Raw genomic sequence first — 15,825 nt, 5'->3', positions numbered from 1 at the left:
TGGAAGGGGATGCCTTGTGACTCGCTAAATAGGCCCTCTACATGGCCCCTGCAAAAATGGGTCGTACATCTGGCCCAATATTCTTTAAAGAGCTTCCCCAAACTCCTGAGGTTTTTTTTCTTTTCAATGTAATGACGATCACGTGCATGGCGAGCGGACATCATTACATTGAAAATGAAACTGAAACATAGTTTCAGTGCTCGTAGGACTATATAACCCCCCCCCCCCCGACCACCGAATCACATGGGAGAGGTATAGTTGGAAAGTGGAGAATCTCCCCTTTCCAATTGTACCCTTCCCTATTGAGGGCAATCCACCCACTAGGCACCAGGAAGGGGGAGCGGCCCCTTCGCTCCCCCCATAAAAAAGTGGCGTAATATACAGTCGTCCCTTCCCGGGGGGAGGGGGCAGATGGGACAGGAGTCCCTTATCCGCCCTGCAGGGGGACAGAAAGCCCAAAGGGTGGAGAGGATATAGCCTTACGGCGAGAGCAGTTGACCTTGAATTTGGAGAGCCGGGTTCGAGTCTCAGCAACGAAGCTCAACATCCTGTGATTCTAGGCAAATCACTTAATCTCCCTGTGTCTAACAAAAATTAATGTTTCAATAACTAAACTGGTGCTCATGTAAAGCGCTCTGATACCCGATGTCTCGGGTCTAGTTTGCCCTTCATAAAACGCTAAAAATAAAAAATAAGATAGGCACCAGGGATACGTTTTATTTATTTATAGCTAGCTGAGGGGGCTGCCCAGAATGGGCCTGCCAATGACCCCACTCGAAAAACAATTGCCAAAGTCTTTCTGCCCCACTAGGAGGCAGATGGGTGCAATAGCCCGTTATCTGCCCCCAGGGGGCCAGAAAGCCCACTAGGCACTGGGATTATTTATTTTTAAAGTTCAGGGGTGGGGGCTGCCCGGAATGGGCATGCCAATTCCCCAAAACCCCTACCCCCACTCAAAAAGAATGCCACAGTCTTTCTGCCTGCCCCCCCCTGGGAAAAAGATGGGGGCAATAGCCATGATCGCCGCCCCGGGTGGCAGAAAGCCCGCTAGGCTCCAGGGTTTAGTTGTTTTATTTATAAGTAGGGGTGGGGGCTGTCCAGAAAGGGAACGCCACTGCCCCCCCAAAACATATATTAGCCACAGTCTCTCTGCCACTCCTGAAAGGCAGATGTGGCCAATAGCCCTTGATCTGCCCCCCAATGGGGCAGAGAGCCCACTAGGCACCAGAAATTATGCTACTTTTCAATACGTAGGGCTGGGGGCTGTCCAGAAAGGGCATGCCATCTGCCCCCCCCCCCCGCCCCCCAGAGACCAAAGTCTTCGTGCCCTCCTTGGAGGCATATCGGGGCAATATCCCCGATCTGTCACCCATCACAGGGTGGCAGAAAGCCCACTGAGCACTGGCTTTTTAAAAAAAATCTGCTTAGGTATGGATTCCGGGCCCTAGAGCAGCCAGCATCTAGGGAAGCCTAGTAAGCAATTAAGCAAAAAAAGAATACAAAGTTCCCCGGGGACAACAAAAGAGGTATGTGTGTGTGAATCTGGATTAAAGCAAGCGCAGGGAACGGGGTGTTCCCTTGTTGGAACTAGGAGACCTCACACACCCAGAAGCTTTAGGTGTCATGCTTCATCATTGGTCTCCTGCTCCTCGTCAGACTGGCGCAGCAATGTCCGACGGGCGCCGTAGGCGCTCTTTGTAGGAGATCTTTTGTTCCAGCCAATGATTTGAGTGCGTGTGAGGGGTCTGGTGAAGGTGTAGTCGTGAGGGAGTGGTGAGGTTTAAAAAAGGTGAGTCAATACACTGGGGACTTTATTCACGTGGCTGACTCCCTTAGTTAAAATGGTGGGAGGGGAGAAAGGAACCATGAGGTGCACAGTAAACTAACTCAACCCTCTAAAAAGGTCGACATGTTTCTTGCCTTGCTGGCAATTCTTCAGGACCTAGGGTGCTAGGTACTACACAGTGAGAAAGATAAAAAAGATAAAGTAACCCTAAAGGGCCCCGCAGTCTGTTCCCGTGGGGGCTGTTCGTTAAGGTAAGATACCTCAGATCAGAACAGCCAGGGCGTAGAACCTACCCACCACGAAAAGCGCCCCACTCGGTAGCGCCGAACAGCTGGTTCTACGCCCTGGCTGTTCTGATCTGAGGTATCTTACCTTTACGAACAGCCCCACGGGAACAGACTGCGGGGCCCTTTAGGGTTACTTTTAGGGTCTCCCCCTTTTAAAGCAGGACCCCTTGGCCTGCTTCCTGATTGACCCAGTGAGGTTGTATTTATCTTTTTTATCTTTCTAAGGGAGTCAGCCACGTGAATAAAGTCCCCAGTGTATTGACTCACCTTTTTTAAACCTCACCACTCCCTCACGACTACACCTTCACCAGACCCCTCACACGCACTCAAATCATTGGCTGGAACAAAAGATCTCCAACAAAGAGCGCCTACGGCGCCCGTCGGACATTGCAGCGCCAGTCTGACGAGGAGCAGGAGACCAATGATGAAGCATGACACCTAAAGCTTCTGGGTGTGTGAGGTCTCCTAGTTCCAACAAGGGAACACCCCGTTCCCTGCACTTGCTTTAATCCAGATTCACACACACATACCTCTTTTGTTGTCCCCGGGGAACTTTGTATTCTTTTTTTGCTTAATGATTGATTGGACAAGTACACTGGACCCCATTAAACATTGTCCACATTTTGGTTCCTCATCTTTGTACTGAAAGCCTAGTAAGCAAACCTTTACATTTTTGAAACAAGACACCCAGGGGAATCGAGGATGGGGTGACTTATGTGCTTTTCACCAGGTTCTGTTAGACAAAATCCCTTGCAAACGTTTTGTTACCCAGAATCCCTTGAAAACCTCAAACTTTGTCAATAAAAACACATGGTCCTCACATTTCTGTGAAGGAAAGTTTTGGAAGCTGCATAGAACCATAAACTTCCACCCACCCAGCATTCTCCCAAGTCTCCGGATAAAAACTGTACCTTACTTGTGTGGGTCGGCCTAGTGCCCGTGACAGGAAACGTCTCAAAATGCAACGTGAACACATCACATTTTTCCACTAAAAACTGACCCTTTTCTTGCAATGTACCCAGCTGTGGATTTTTCACCCTAACTCAGCCGTAACCTCTGGAAACCTAGTAAACCTGTACATTTTTGCAAACTAGACACCCAAGTGAAGCCAGGATGGGGTGACTTGTGTGGCTCTCACCAGGTTCTGTTACCCTGAATCCCTTGCAAACCTCAAACTTTGTTTAAGAATCTGCGGGGAGCCACAAACTCAGATTTTTAGCTAAATTTGAGGTGTGCGGGGGATTCTGGATAAGAAAATGTTGTGGGATCCACGCAAGCCACACCTCCCTGGACTCCCTCGGGCGTCTAGTTTTTTTAAATGTCTGGGATTGGTAGGTTTCCTTTATGGCCTCCAAAACCGGTACCTAAAATGCAGGAGCGTTTAGCTAAAAAGAAATTACATTTTCCTCACATTTCTGTCTCGGTTCACGTCGCCGGCGTAAATGTCCTACCACTTAGCATTCCTTTTAGTCTCCTGAGTAAAATGGTACCTCATTTGTGTGAGTGGACCAAGGGCCTGCAACTGGGAAGTTCGCAAGGGATTCTGGGTAACAGAACCTGCTGAGAGCCACCCAAGTCACCCCATCCTGGATTCCCCTGGATGTCTAGTTATAAAAAATGTATAGGTTTGCTAGGTTTTCTTAGGTGCCTGCAAAGCCATGGTCAAAAATCCACAATTAGGCACACTGTAAAAAAAGGGTCAGTTTTCACTAGTAAAAATGTGATCTGTCCAAGGAGCGTTTTGGGCGGTTCCTGTCGGGGTTACTAGGCATACCCACACAGGTGAGGTACCACTTTTATTGGGAGACTTTGAGGAATGCTGGTTGTTTGAGCGAGGGAGAATGGGTTTGGATATGTGCAAGGAAGTGATGGCGCTCTGCGTCTTCCTTAGGTTTTGGTAGTTGCTATGACAGTGAAAAGTCCGGTGCATGCAGGTCAGGGAAACAAACCCAACTGAAAACCAGCCCCTGTAAAAGTAAGGAGATGCCTCTCCTGTACCGAATAACATGAACAAAGTCCTGTGCACACGAAAAATCGAGTTGTCTCCAGGTGGAAACCTCAATTGAGCAGTGTTGTTGAAATGATTCAAAAGATTCGTCTGGTAACAATATAGAATTTAATCGTGGAATGAATGCTCAGTACATCCAAGTAGTAAGTTGTAAACAAAAATTAAAGGAAGCCGACACGTGTTTCGTCACAGCGTGTAGCGGCTGTGACTCATCAGAGCTGAATCGCAGGATTTGCGAACAAATAGACAGTGGCGTGCGTGGTTGACGCAGGCCTCTCGAAGGTCAAAGTAGAGACGAGTATATCTCCACACTTAGAAGTGTAGACGGAAAGCACAGGTCCGTGCAGGCCTATCCATCGGCATCCGGGTTGTGGATGAACCCTGTCGGGGTTACTAGGCCTACCCACACAGGTGAGGTACCAGTTTTATTAGGAGACTTTGAGGAATGCTGGTTGGTTGGAAGTTTGTGTCTCCATGCAGATTGCAGAACTTCACATCACAGAAATGTGAGGAACATGTGTTTGTTTTGGACAAAGTTTGAGGGTTGCAAGGGATTCTGGTTAACAGAGCCTAGTGAGAGCCACACAAGTCACCCCATTCTGGATTCCTTTGGGTGTCTCGTTTTCAAAATGTCTAGGTTTCCAAGGTTTCCCTAGGTGCCAGCTGAGCTAGGGTCCAAAATTCACAGCTAGGCACATTGCAAAAAACGGTACGTTGTCATAGGAAAAATATGATGTGTTCATGTTGCGTTTTGGCATGTTTCCTGTCGCGAGCACTAGGCTCCCCACACAAGTGAGGTACAATATTTATCAGGAGACTTTGACTACTGTGACTATGGCAAACTCACCATCAGCAGCCAGTCTTCGAGGAAGGGAAAAACTGGTATTTTCAACTTTTAAAGATGTGCAGCGACAACTGCCATCACTTTCATGAACACCCAAGGGGTGCTGGTAATTCCAAAAGGGAGCAAGGCAAATTGAAAATGCACCTGACTGACCTTGATTCGCATGAGACTTCTGTGGAAATGCAGGGCGGGCACATCAAAGTATGTGTCCTGCAAGTCCGAAGCAACCATCCAGTCACCCGGATTCAGGGTAGACATAACTTAAGCCAGAGAGATTATTTTGAATTTAGCCTTCGTTTGGCCAGTAGAGCCTGCACCTCTAGCAGCCAGATGGAAAGCTGCTCCTCTTAAAGCAGCTCTGCTGTGAGAAGAAGGTAAGGAGAGTCTGAAAGGAAGGGAAGCCCTGCTGGGCCAATCTTTCTAATGTGATGGCCAGCCACCCTGGAAGAAAATGACTGATCCTGCCTCCCACATAGTGGCTATACACTGGTAATGGCAAAGTAAGGCGGCTTGGAGATTGATGCCATAGGGATGGAGGACAGAGTGGATTAGTGTCCCTGATGATCTGCATGATGTCAGCTTGATCTCTACCCCTGAAGTATACACAAAAGTGATGGATGGAAGGCATCAATTAATCTCAGCCACTGGAACTTACATGGCTACATCCCAATCTATTGTCTCTGTCCCTGTCAATGTCCGTTTCTGGCCATGAAACTATTGTAGTGACTCCTGCGATGGTGGCAGGGCTTAGCGATTCTTATAAACCAGGCCTCTGAAATAGCCTCAAAAGGATTGGGATTGTTGAGGCAGGGGTTGAAGGGACCAAGGAATGAGATGTGGTTCTGCTTTATTTAAAATGTTCAAAGGCAGAATCAGCCTTTTAACCAAAGAGACAAGACCCTTCAAAAGGCATATCCATTTGAGATGCCTGCAGGTCTCCAGAAAAGTCAGTGGAACGCATCCACGTATGGCATCAGAGCACCACACTAGAGCCCACCAGACACCCCAAGAAATCAGTAGGTTTCTAGCCCAGCCCTATGACATACTTTGCTACATCCTCCTAACTGATTTCAGTCAAAGAGACCCATTACTCCTCCAGCACCACCAGCAAAGTCTCGCTGGCCATGTCTCAGCGGGAGTGCATATAATGACCAACCAGGCAAACTTACCTCAATGTCAGGTGGGCAGAAAAGAACCTCACCTTCCTGAATGCCTCAATCCTTTTTGCCTCCCTGTCTAGAAGGGTCATGGGGAACACATTAGGGGTGACTTTACAGGTGGACGCTCGGACCAATAAACTCTCAGGAGTCAGGTACTGCATAAGAAAGTCTGGGTCACATTGCCAACTGTCTGTTTACCGGTAAGCAAGCTCAAGGCTTTGCCCAAGTGCCCATTTGGGTCAGTCAGGGCTTCATTAAATGGAAATAAGGGCCCAGGTGAAGCTCACCCAGGGTGCAAAATCTCAGTCAGGACAATTGTCTTGACTTAAAATGAAGGCAGCTGTAAGTCTCGGACCTCAGCTGCATGTTTATTCACTGTGGAAAATGACACACTCTCCTCCATTAGGGGTCCAAGAGATGGAATCAACCCCAAGTCAGGGGAGGTATACAGCCTACTAGCCTTCTACAAGCCCATGCAGATATCATCATGATAGTGTGGTAAATCATCCCCATCATCACTTTCTTCATTATCAGGTTTATCAGAATCCAAGCCAAAAAGGTGATTAAGACTGAGGAATGCCCTGCAGTAGAGGAAATGTTTTGTCTGAATTAGAGCACACTAGGGCCAGGTGCGCTGGAGTGGAGTCAAGGTGTAATTTTGATATGTGTTGAAGTGGATTCTCTTCGAGGTCGAACATTTGAGTCGGCTGCCGCTTAACCTCGGGCAACATGGGGACCAGAGCAGACTTGGAGGTGGACTCAAAGTTAGCAACAGAGCCAGTTCAGAACCCAAAGCAGGCTTTTAGGGCACTGATGGTGCAGAGGCAGACCTACGGCCAATATACTTACATCAAGGCCCCTGCAGGTCCTTGGGTCCCAAAGGCGTGACAGACGGCGCAGGAAGAGTGTTCAAAAATGCAGCTGAGTCTCCCTAAAGCCCTCACCCTCCTGATTCATCACCAATAGCCTGTGATTTTTGGGGTACCCTGGGACCTATTGCAGATTCAACTCTACAATTGTGGATCAGGAGCAAGATCGATTGGCACTTAGATGCCCTCCCAACTTCTCAAACTTCTCCCCTAAATGAAAAAGTTACCTTCGCTAACAATCGTTCTGGTGGATACTCTATCAACCTGCAGATGCCTCACTGGTTGAATAATCCCAGGTGTCAGACTGGATCTGGAAACTTCAAAGCTTCAAGACACCAACAGAGGTGCTTGCCTTGCATTATTGCCAAAAGGGACACCTGACAACGCCTCAAAGCCATACAGTACCCACTGGGATACAACATCAGTTTCCATAAATTGTTTCCTATCCTTCAAGGTGAGCAGATGGAGTGGCACGGATTAGAAATTCAGTGGCAACTTTAATTGGGACTTCTTAATCCTTTCCTTGTACTACATTTACCAACCAGGGAGTAGTGTGGGATTGGTGAGAAACCTACAGGTAGAAAGAGTATCCACCAGAACGATTGTTAACTAAGGTAAGAAACATTTTCTTCTGGTGGATACTTCTACCTGCAGATTCCTCGCCTGTTGAACAGATTCCCAAGCAGTATCTTTCTCAGAGGGGGATTTATGGATGCAATAGATGAGTAAGTCTTGCAGCACAGATCTCACAAAGCGTTCATTCCTGCGCAACTCAGTATCCAGGTGATATTACTTGCCAAAAAAGTGCAAGGATGCCCATGTTGCTGTCTTGCAGATCTTTGCAATTGGTACCCCACTTGTGAGGGCAGAAGACAATAACTTGGCTCTGGGAAGTGAGCTCTGATTCTCTCAGGCAGCTACATTTTGGCATTACAATAACATGCCTTGATGCAAAGGATGATCCAATGTGACAACGTCCTTTTCTGAACCACTTTTTCTTTTCTGCTGCCAGAGTACCCAACAAAAAGTTGGTCATCCACTCGGATGTCCTTGGTAAGGTAAAAACTGATCGCTGGTCGAAGATCCAGACGATGCAGCCATCCTTCCTCTTTTCATGGGATGGGGCATAGGAGCAAGGTTGGAAGGTTGATGGATTAACTAAAATGAAATGGGGTTACCACTTTCGGAAGGAAAGCAGACCTGATTCGTAACACCAGCTTGTCAAGGAAAAAAGATGTCAACGGCGGAGGGGTAATCAGTGCTTTCAGCTCACTGACCCACCTTGCCAAAGTAATGGGAACTAAAAACACAGTTTTCATTGTTAACAACCATAACTAACAAATGTAAAGCGGCTCAAACAGAGACCCGATAAAAAATACTCTAAATACAGAAGGTGAGACCCTACCCCCTTATTGCTTCACATACGACAACCGCTGAATTGTCCATCAACATATCGATAGACCTACCTTGGATGGATGGGGAGGCCCTGAGTGCTATCCACACTGCTCCAGCAGGTTGATATGAAGCACCTGCTCCTCCAGAGTCCAATGATCTCTGATCTCCAGATGAGAGTGGAGGCATTTGTTACTACTGTGGTCACAGCTGGAAGCGACTGAAGAGTGTCCTTAAATCATGGTTCACCTCAATCTACCCCTAAACTACATTTGCACCAGTGGCCCAGGAGACTGCAATGGGGTCTTCTAGATCACCCCTGTGTTAAAAGCACTATCTGTGGAGGCACCCCTGCAGAGTCCTCATGTGCCAATGTGTGTGTGTGACCAGAAGGATACAGGAAGCTAGCAGACCTGGCAGGCATAAGATCATCATGACTGGGACTCATCTTCCATTAAGGTTAGAATCATATTCTGGATGTCGTGGATCCTCTGAGGAGGAGGAGAAAAGGAACAGAGAATGGAGAAGGGTCCAGAATCGACCCTATGAACAGGAGTTGTTGGGAGGGCCGTGGGTGAGATTTGGATTTGTTTATTGAAAAACCCAGGCCAAACAGCAGACATGTCGAAGACTGCAGATTGTGCAACACCAACTCCAATGACATTGCCTTCAGCTACCAGTGGTCCAAGTGTGGGAAAATTGGGATATCCGATCATCTGAGATGGGCCAGAACCATTGCCATCACCTTGTTGAAGACTCGACGTGCTGAGGTCAAACCAAACAGGAGAACCACAAACTTGTTGTGAATGGAACCCAACCCAAAACACAGGTACTTTCAGTGCAATTGAAGAATCGGGATGTGGCACTTGCGCATCCTGCAAGTCAAGCGACAACATCTAGCTTCTTAGTTCCAATGCCAACAATATCTGAGCTAGAGTCAGCATCTTCAACTTCTCCTTTTGGAGGCAGAGGTCGAGGACCCTGAGATCAGACGAAGACCGTTGTTCTTGGTAACAAGAACATTTTGTAAATAGCATCTCCCCATCTGCAGCTCTGCCACTAATTCTACTGCTCTTTTCAGTTGGCGTTCTGTCACCTTTTGTTGAAAGATGGAGTGATGGTCTTTGGGGAGGGAGGAAGGTAGCGGGGGGAAAGTGGAGCTTGTGGGAAGGGTAATGTATACCCACTTTCTATTATCTGAAGGACCAACTGGTCTAAAGTAATTGCTTTTCAAGCTGGATGTAAGAAGGACACCCAACCTCCCACAGGTTCTAGATGTGCTGGGAGAAATAAAGTAAACCTGCTTTTCCTGTGGTGCAAATAAAGAGGCAGCGGTTTGATGAAAGGATACCCAGCCTTTGCCTCTTGCTACCTGTGCAGTGCAGAGGGTTTTTTATTGGAGGGAGGGGCTGGCACTGGCGAAAGCTGAACACTCTAGGGAACCCTCAAAAACAATGGAACTGTCTGCAGTTTCTTTGAGGCTGAGGCTGCTGGAGTCCCAAGGACCTGGCTCTAGCTCTAATTGCCTAAAGAGTTCTAAGGCTACATTAGCTTTGTCACTAAATAAGCACACACTATCAAGAGGAAGATCTAGAAGAGTGGACTGTACGGATGATGAAAACCTGCCATGCAAAGCCAGGCATGGCAGAGGACTGTTACTGAAGGCCATGTGAAGGCCTGATTTGATGTGGTATAAGGGTCCTGTCCATCCCTGATGATCTTGTAAATTTGGATTTTTTTATCATCCCTAACATGAGGAACTGGGCCATGTTCTGAAGAGCATGTGTGTATCTTGCTGGAAGACATCGCTTTTGCCTAGCCTCTGTATGCTTCAATTCTCAGACAAAAGGGGTCAACAGAAACGTCCCCGATATTTGTCCGGAAGAGCAAGGCTCCCGGGAGATGGGTGAGTGGATAAGAAGGAAGGATACCCTGGAGCTAGTCAATAGCATCTCACTACAAGTCTATCCACTACTAGGGCTGAGGCAGGCTTCTCCTATGCCATCATGATGGGTCCTAGAACAGCATCATTAAAAGGGAGAAGACGTTTAGACATTTAAGCTGAGTACAGGAGAACCTCTGTAAGGAAACTGGTTTTAACATCCAAGGAGGGAAGTGTCAAATACAGCACTTCTGTGGCCTTCCTCATGAAGGAGTACAAAGACGACTTCTGGGGTTGGAGGGCCTGGAGGAAAATCCAGTTCCAGCTCTAGAGAAGTATCCAAATCACTTGCAGATGAAAAGTCCTGCCAATTTAGTCAGTTGCTCTGTGTCTTCCCCAATACAATTCAGAGGATCAGCATCTGACACAAAAATCTCAGGGATCCTTTGACCATAGGCCATTTGCTCTTGAGAGTACACCTCTTCTTTCAAGAGTTTCTGAGCCCCCCTCCTGGTCTTATGCTCAGGACGGGCTCGATTGGAGGAAGAGGTGGTGCTGGCGGCCTCATGTCAAGTGCAGGTGCATCAAACCAGCACTAATGGCAGAGGTGATCGCTTCAGAGGCCTCTGACGGCGACCGGGCCATGGAGTTTGTGGCAAAGGAGGAGCAGCATACCTTTGTGCCAGTGTAAAAGAAGGACTGGAGCAGCAGTTGTTTGAGGTGTGGTGCTGAATAGTGCAATAGTTGGAGTCAGAGGCATGAAAAATGGAATGCAAATGGCTCCATGGGGCCCAAAAGCACACCACAGGTGACCGCTTCATGGGCAAAAATGTTAAACATTGCTGTCCGGTCAATACACAGCTCCAGGAAATAGGGATAAGTAGGAGTCAGCAGTGGGCCTAGTAGTTCCGGGCTCAGTCTGGTTCTGGTATCAGAGCTGAATCACTATATGGAGCCGAATCTGCTAACTCCACAACAACCAACTCCGGCTCAGAGGATGACGATCCTTTGGGAGGAAAAGGCATTGAGGAGGCTTACCTTTTTTTTTTTTTTTTTTTTTTTTTGGTGAACCTTTATTCGTCTTGCAATCAAATACAGGTAAGGGCCTACAACCTTCTCGGCCGGCCGCGAAACAAGGTAGAAATGTAGCAATCAATACGAAGAATCAGAGCAGTTCAAAAGCCGGAACGTTATGTATACAGGAGACAACACCTGGGCATACGGTCAGGTCCGAAATCAGGATTACAGGCCTACCCCCCCAGCCGCGTGCCTGTCGCCCTAATGGAACCCGAAATTTAGAAAGAGAAGAGAAAAGACAAAGAGCATAGATGGAGGAGGGCTCTCAAAGTCGCCACCCGGCCCCGCCCATCACCCCTGCACGAGGAGGAAATCCAAAAACAAAATGGGAGCATCGCGGAGAGCGTCAAGTACCAAGCACATCAAAAATACAACCCCAGTACAAACACACCCAGAGCACTGTCAGTTAACGTGAGGGCCACCGAAACCTAAAATGCATCACCCCTGGCCTCGTCTAGCCACGGAACCACCCAATGATCCCTTGTCAATCAAGTTACAGTACTTTTTGGAGGATCTGAAAGATCCAAGCGAATCAATCTCGAGTAATACCAAAAAAGGGTTCAGCAGCTCGAGTCCATCCACTCGTGTGCAGCTGAAGTCCAAGGGCGGCAGTATCACGCCCGCGAGTGCCACAAAATCCAAGCACAGTAGCACCATCCATGAAGGGAAAATATCACTGTCCGGCGAATGCTGCGGTGTTGTTGAGGCGGCCCGAAAAGAAGAACAGCAGCACGTCCCTAGGCTCAGGATAGGCATGTGTCCCAAAGAGGCACTCACGTGTGCATCCGCACTGTCCAGGGAGGACGAAGCAACCAGGTCTCTCGGCAGTTCCCGAAATCCAGGCGGGTCCAGAGTCCTCCCCAAGGAAGTAGAAACGGGCACAGAGGCACTCCATTGAAATCAGACTACGTCCGCACTGGGCGGTGAAACAGCAATTGCGGCCATTTTTCGATCCAGGTCCCAGACATTGCAAATCAGGGACTCGTGCAGATGCGTTAGGGCGGCCAGGACATCTTTGGGTGTGGGCTCCATTGTGTGCCGCCAGCATCCCACGTCCGTGCCTACGGCAGCCACCCGATCGGGACATGGTCCGTGATGAGGGGTGTCAGCCTCCATCTTCGTCAGTTCGGCCCCGTCCCTCTGCGCCTTACTGTGGGGACCGGCCCCAGCACAGGGCGCCGCTAAATGCACGCCCGGAACACAAAGTTATGAGGCGGGTTCCCCAGGGAGAGTCACCAAAAGGCTAAGCAAAGGACCCTACCACTCCCTGGGGGCTGCCCGCCTGTCTCGGGGGCGATCCTTGGTTACGTCCGGGCACGGAGTCCGAAGAGGGGGGCCAGGAGCCACGCACCCCCTCGATTCCAGTATGCCTTTCAGGCCCCCAAGGCACCCTCCGACCGACTCCACACCACCAGAGGCGGCCGCTGTTGTTGCAATCGCCGCCCGTTGCAATCGACACCCCGGCTTCGTCACTGCACGGGCCGCTGAGCAATGGGTGGGGAATTCTCCGGTTTCACACCACGCAGGAATCTTGGGAGCAGGTGGTAAGTGAACGCTCTCCTTCTATTATCCAATTATACCTTTGTAGTTCGGAACGAACAACAGGATGGGCATGCAGGGAGAAAGGGCTCACAGAGCCGAGTGGCTATGCGGCCATTTCGGTTGCTGGCTTGGCTCCTCCTTAAGGAGGCTTACCTTTATGTGCTTCTTTTGTTTTTGTTTTTTTTCTATGTTTCTTTTGCTTTCTGGATGAATGAGAGGTGACCTCAAACCGGTCTTCTAAAAAATGTCAGCCTTTCCTCTCATTGAGGGTCTCAGTCGTAAACAGTTGAGCCTACCTTTGATCGCCTTCATATGCATACTAAGGCATGACTAACAGGACATGGAGTCATCGTCTGACTCCAAGCACCAGAGACAGAAAGAGTGGGGATCGGTAATGGACATCCATCATTCACAATCTATACAAGGCTTTGAACACCAACACAATATCAACAACAATAATATAATGTAACAAAAATATTGTCAAAAATAGTGTTTAGAAAAATATCGAGAATAAAAGATGGTATCACACTAATATTTTTAAAGAACATACACAGATATCGTTTTTAAACATATATATTTAAAAATAGTAAATCTTAAATATTTTAATATAATGTAAATGAAATACATTTAAATATGTAATACTATATATACATATGTACTTAAACAAACACATGTATGTTTATGTACACACATGTATGTTTATGTACACATATATATATTGTAACAATATTAAAATATATATTTTTCATTTGAAATCTTTTGGTTATTTTTTAAATGTATTACTATGAAAAAGATACGTGTGTGTGTGTGTATACACACACGACAAATAAAAAATTAACAAATCAATTGCAAAACATTAAAAATAGCAACAGATAAAATATTTTAAAATGTAAATTTTCGAAAAGGCATATTATAAAATGTAAAATAAAAAAAAAAATATATATATATATATATATATATATAAATATACACACAAACAAACACACACACAAACAGTATAACATTTAAAAAATAAAAAATTATAGATATGTTTAAACATTAGAAAAAGTATTGAAGTGTGGGAATAATAGGGAAAGGGTTGTACTCCAGAGTAGTAACATTTACTATTGACACTCCAGTCTCTGCAACATTAGGGAAAGGGTAGGACCTCAGAGGGATAAGATTTACTATTGCCACTCCAATCTGTGCAACAGTAGGGAATGTGTTGGACTTCGAAGGGGTTACATTTACTAGCTCCACTTCAGTCTAAGCAACAGTAGTGAAAGTAGTTCACTTCAAACACATTACATATTTGAATAACCCTATGAATTTAGAACAAATATGACATTCTTACTATGAACATTATTAAGAACTGTTTATTGTGCTGAACATAATTTTTTTAAACTTATTTTAGTATAACAAGTGATGGTAAAACAGAAACATGATAAACGGAAAAAAAAGACTGAGATGAAAGTGATTATCTATGCATATGAGAGTGACATCACCTGGTCTGCAAGTTTAAATGCGGGCAAAAATTGCACATTTAGTTAGGTTGACAAAGGCTGTAAGCAGCCGAAACGCGTTCCTAAACTATTGGCAAGAGCTACAAAAAAAATGGATATTTCCTACAGACTTGAATGCGGGATTTCTTTTAAGTTGAGGAAAGTTTGTGCAGTTTTAACGAGGCATTTGTGGTATCGCCCTTTTTTTGCACCACCAACGATTTGGATGCAGGCAAGCAAATCTACAAACTCAGGAGGAATGTAAATACACACACACACGCACATATACAATTAAACAATTTGGCCAATAAATTATCAGTTTAGAAAAACAAACTATTTATTTATTACTTACTTAAGTTACCACACTATACCCTTACAAGCCTAGCAGCCCACACTTAAAAAATAACTAAAATAAATAAGTATAACACAATTAACATAACTGATAATCAATTAACTAATTAATTACCAATTAATAAGTATGTGTTAATTATTACTTACCGTCCCACATTACAACCCTCCAGACCTGGCAACCCACAACTAAAATATAACTAAAATAATTCAGTATTACATAATGTAAATAAGTATCAATTATATAATTATAAATAACAGTTATTACTTAACTTCCCACTCTATGTCCTTAGAAACCCATTAGCCCATACCTTAAATATAACTAAAATGTGAAGTTATTACCCAATTTACATAATAATCAATTACATATTTAATACATCAATTGTTAATTAATTATAACTTAACTTCTCACCCAATACCCTAACAAAACCAGCAGCCACACCTAAAATATAACTAAGAAAATATAGTTATTACACAATTCACATAATTTATCTTCAATTAAATGATTAATAATTACCGATTAATTATTGCCTAACTTCCCACCCTATACCCCTATAGAACTAGCAATCTGCTACAACACCATAAATTACTATTAGCAATTAAAAAAAAATCACTTAAAATAAAAACTAGATTACAAAATATTAACAATTATACAAACAGTAATAATACATACAATTAATATATGAACTAAAACACATTAAGATAATTAAAAATGAAATGCTTTACAACTATATTAACAACAATACTCTTAACAATGATATTACTTACCGGAAAAAAAAATATGTTCTAGCCAACAATATTTCTGCATCACGCTATTATTGTATCACAATATTTTTTCCCAATATTTCGGTCTCCCGATATTTACAATTACATTTTTTGTCCAAACACCCAAGTCTTGAAGCCTGAATGCTTTGGGAGAGACAAATAATTTTTGTGTGAAAATGCTCACACAACTCTCACAGAGAACCAGCGCTGGATCCAGACCAAAGACATGGAAAAAAGGGGCCTGATGATGATGCACCAGGATGGGTGCTGTACAGCTTTTTGGCATTGTCTGGCATCACTTCTGGCATCGAAGCCAGTGATCCGTGCCAGCATCTTGGAGCTTTGAAATGTATGCATCCAGTCTGACTCGAGGGATTATTCAAC

At 45.5% G+C, this 15,825-nt stretch overlaps 1 protein-coding gene across 2 annotated transcripts in view; it reads right to left on the bottom strand.

Annotated features, from left to right (window-relative positions):
• The window catches only part of TMEM67 (transmembrane protein 67), a 1,133,211-nt gene that overhangs the window by 55,738 nt on the left and 1,061,648 nt on the right, over nucleotides 1-15,825 (bottom strand). The window lies entirely within an intron of this gene.

Source organism: Lissotriton vulgaris, chromosome 4_1 (genome assembly GCF_964263255.1).
Source record: "Lissotriton vulgaris chromosome 4_1, aLisVul1.2, whole genome shotgun sequence".
NCBI lineage: Eukaryota > Metazoa > Chordata > Amphibia > Caudata > Salamandridae > Lissotriton > Lissotriton vulgaris.
The sequence above is the reverse complement of the archived record's forward strand: the minus strand, read 5'-3'. Positions and strand labels throughout refer to the sequence as shown.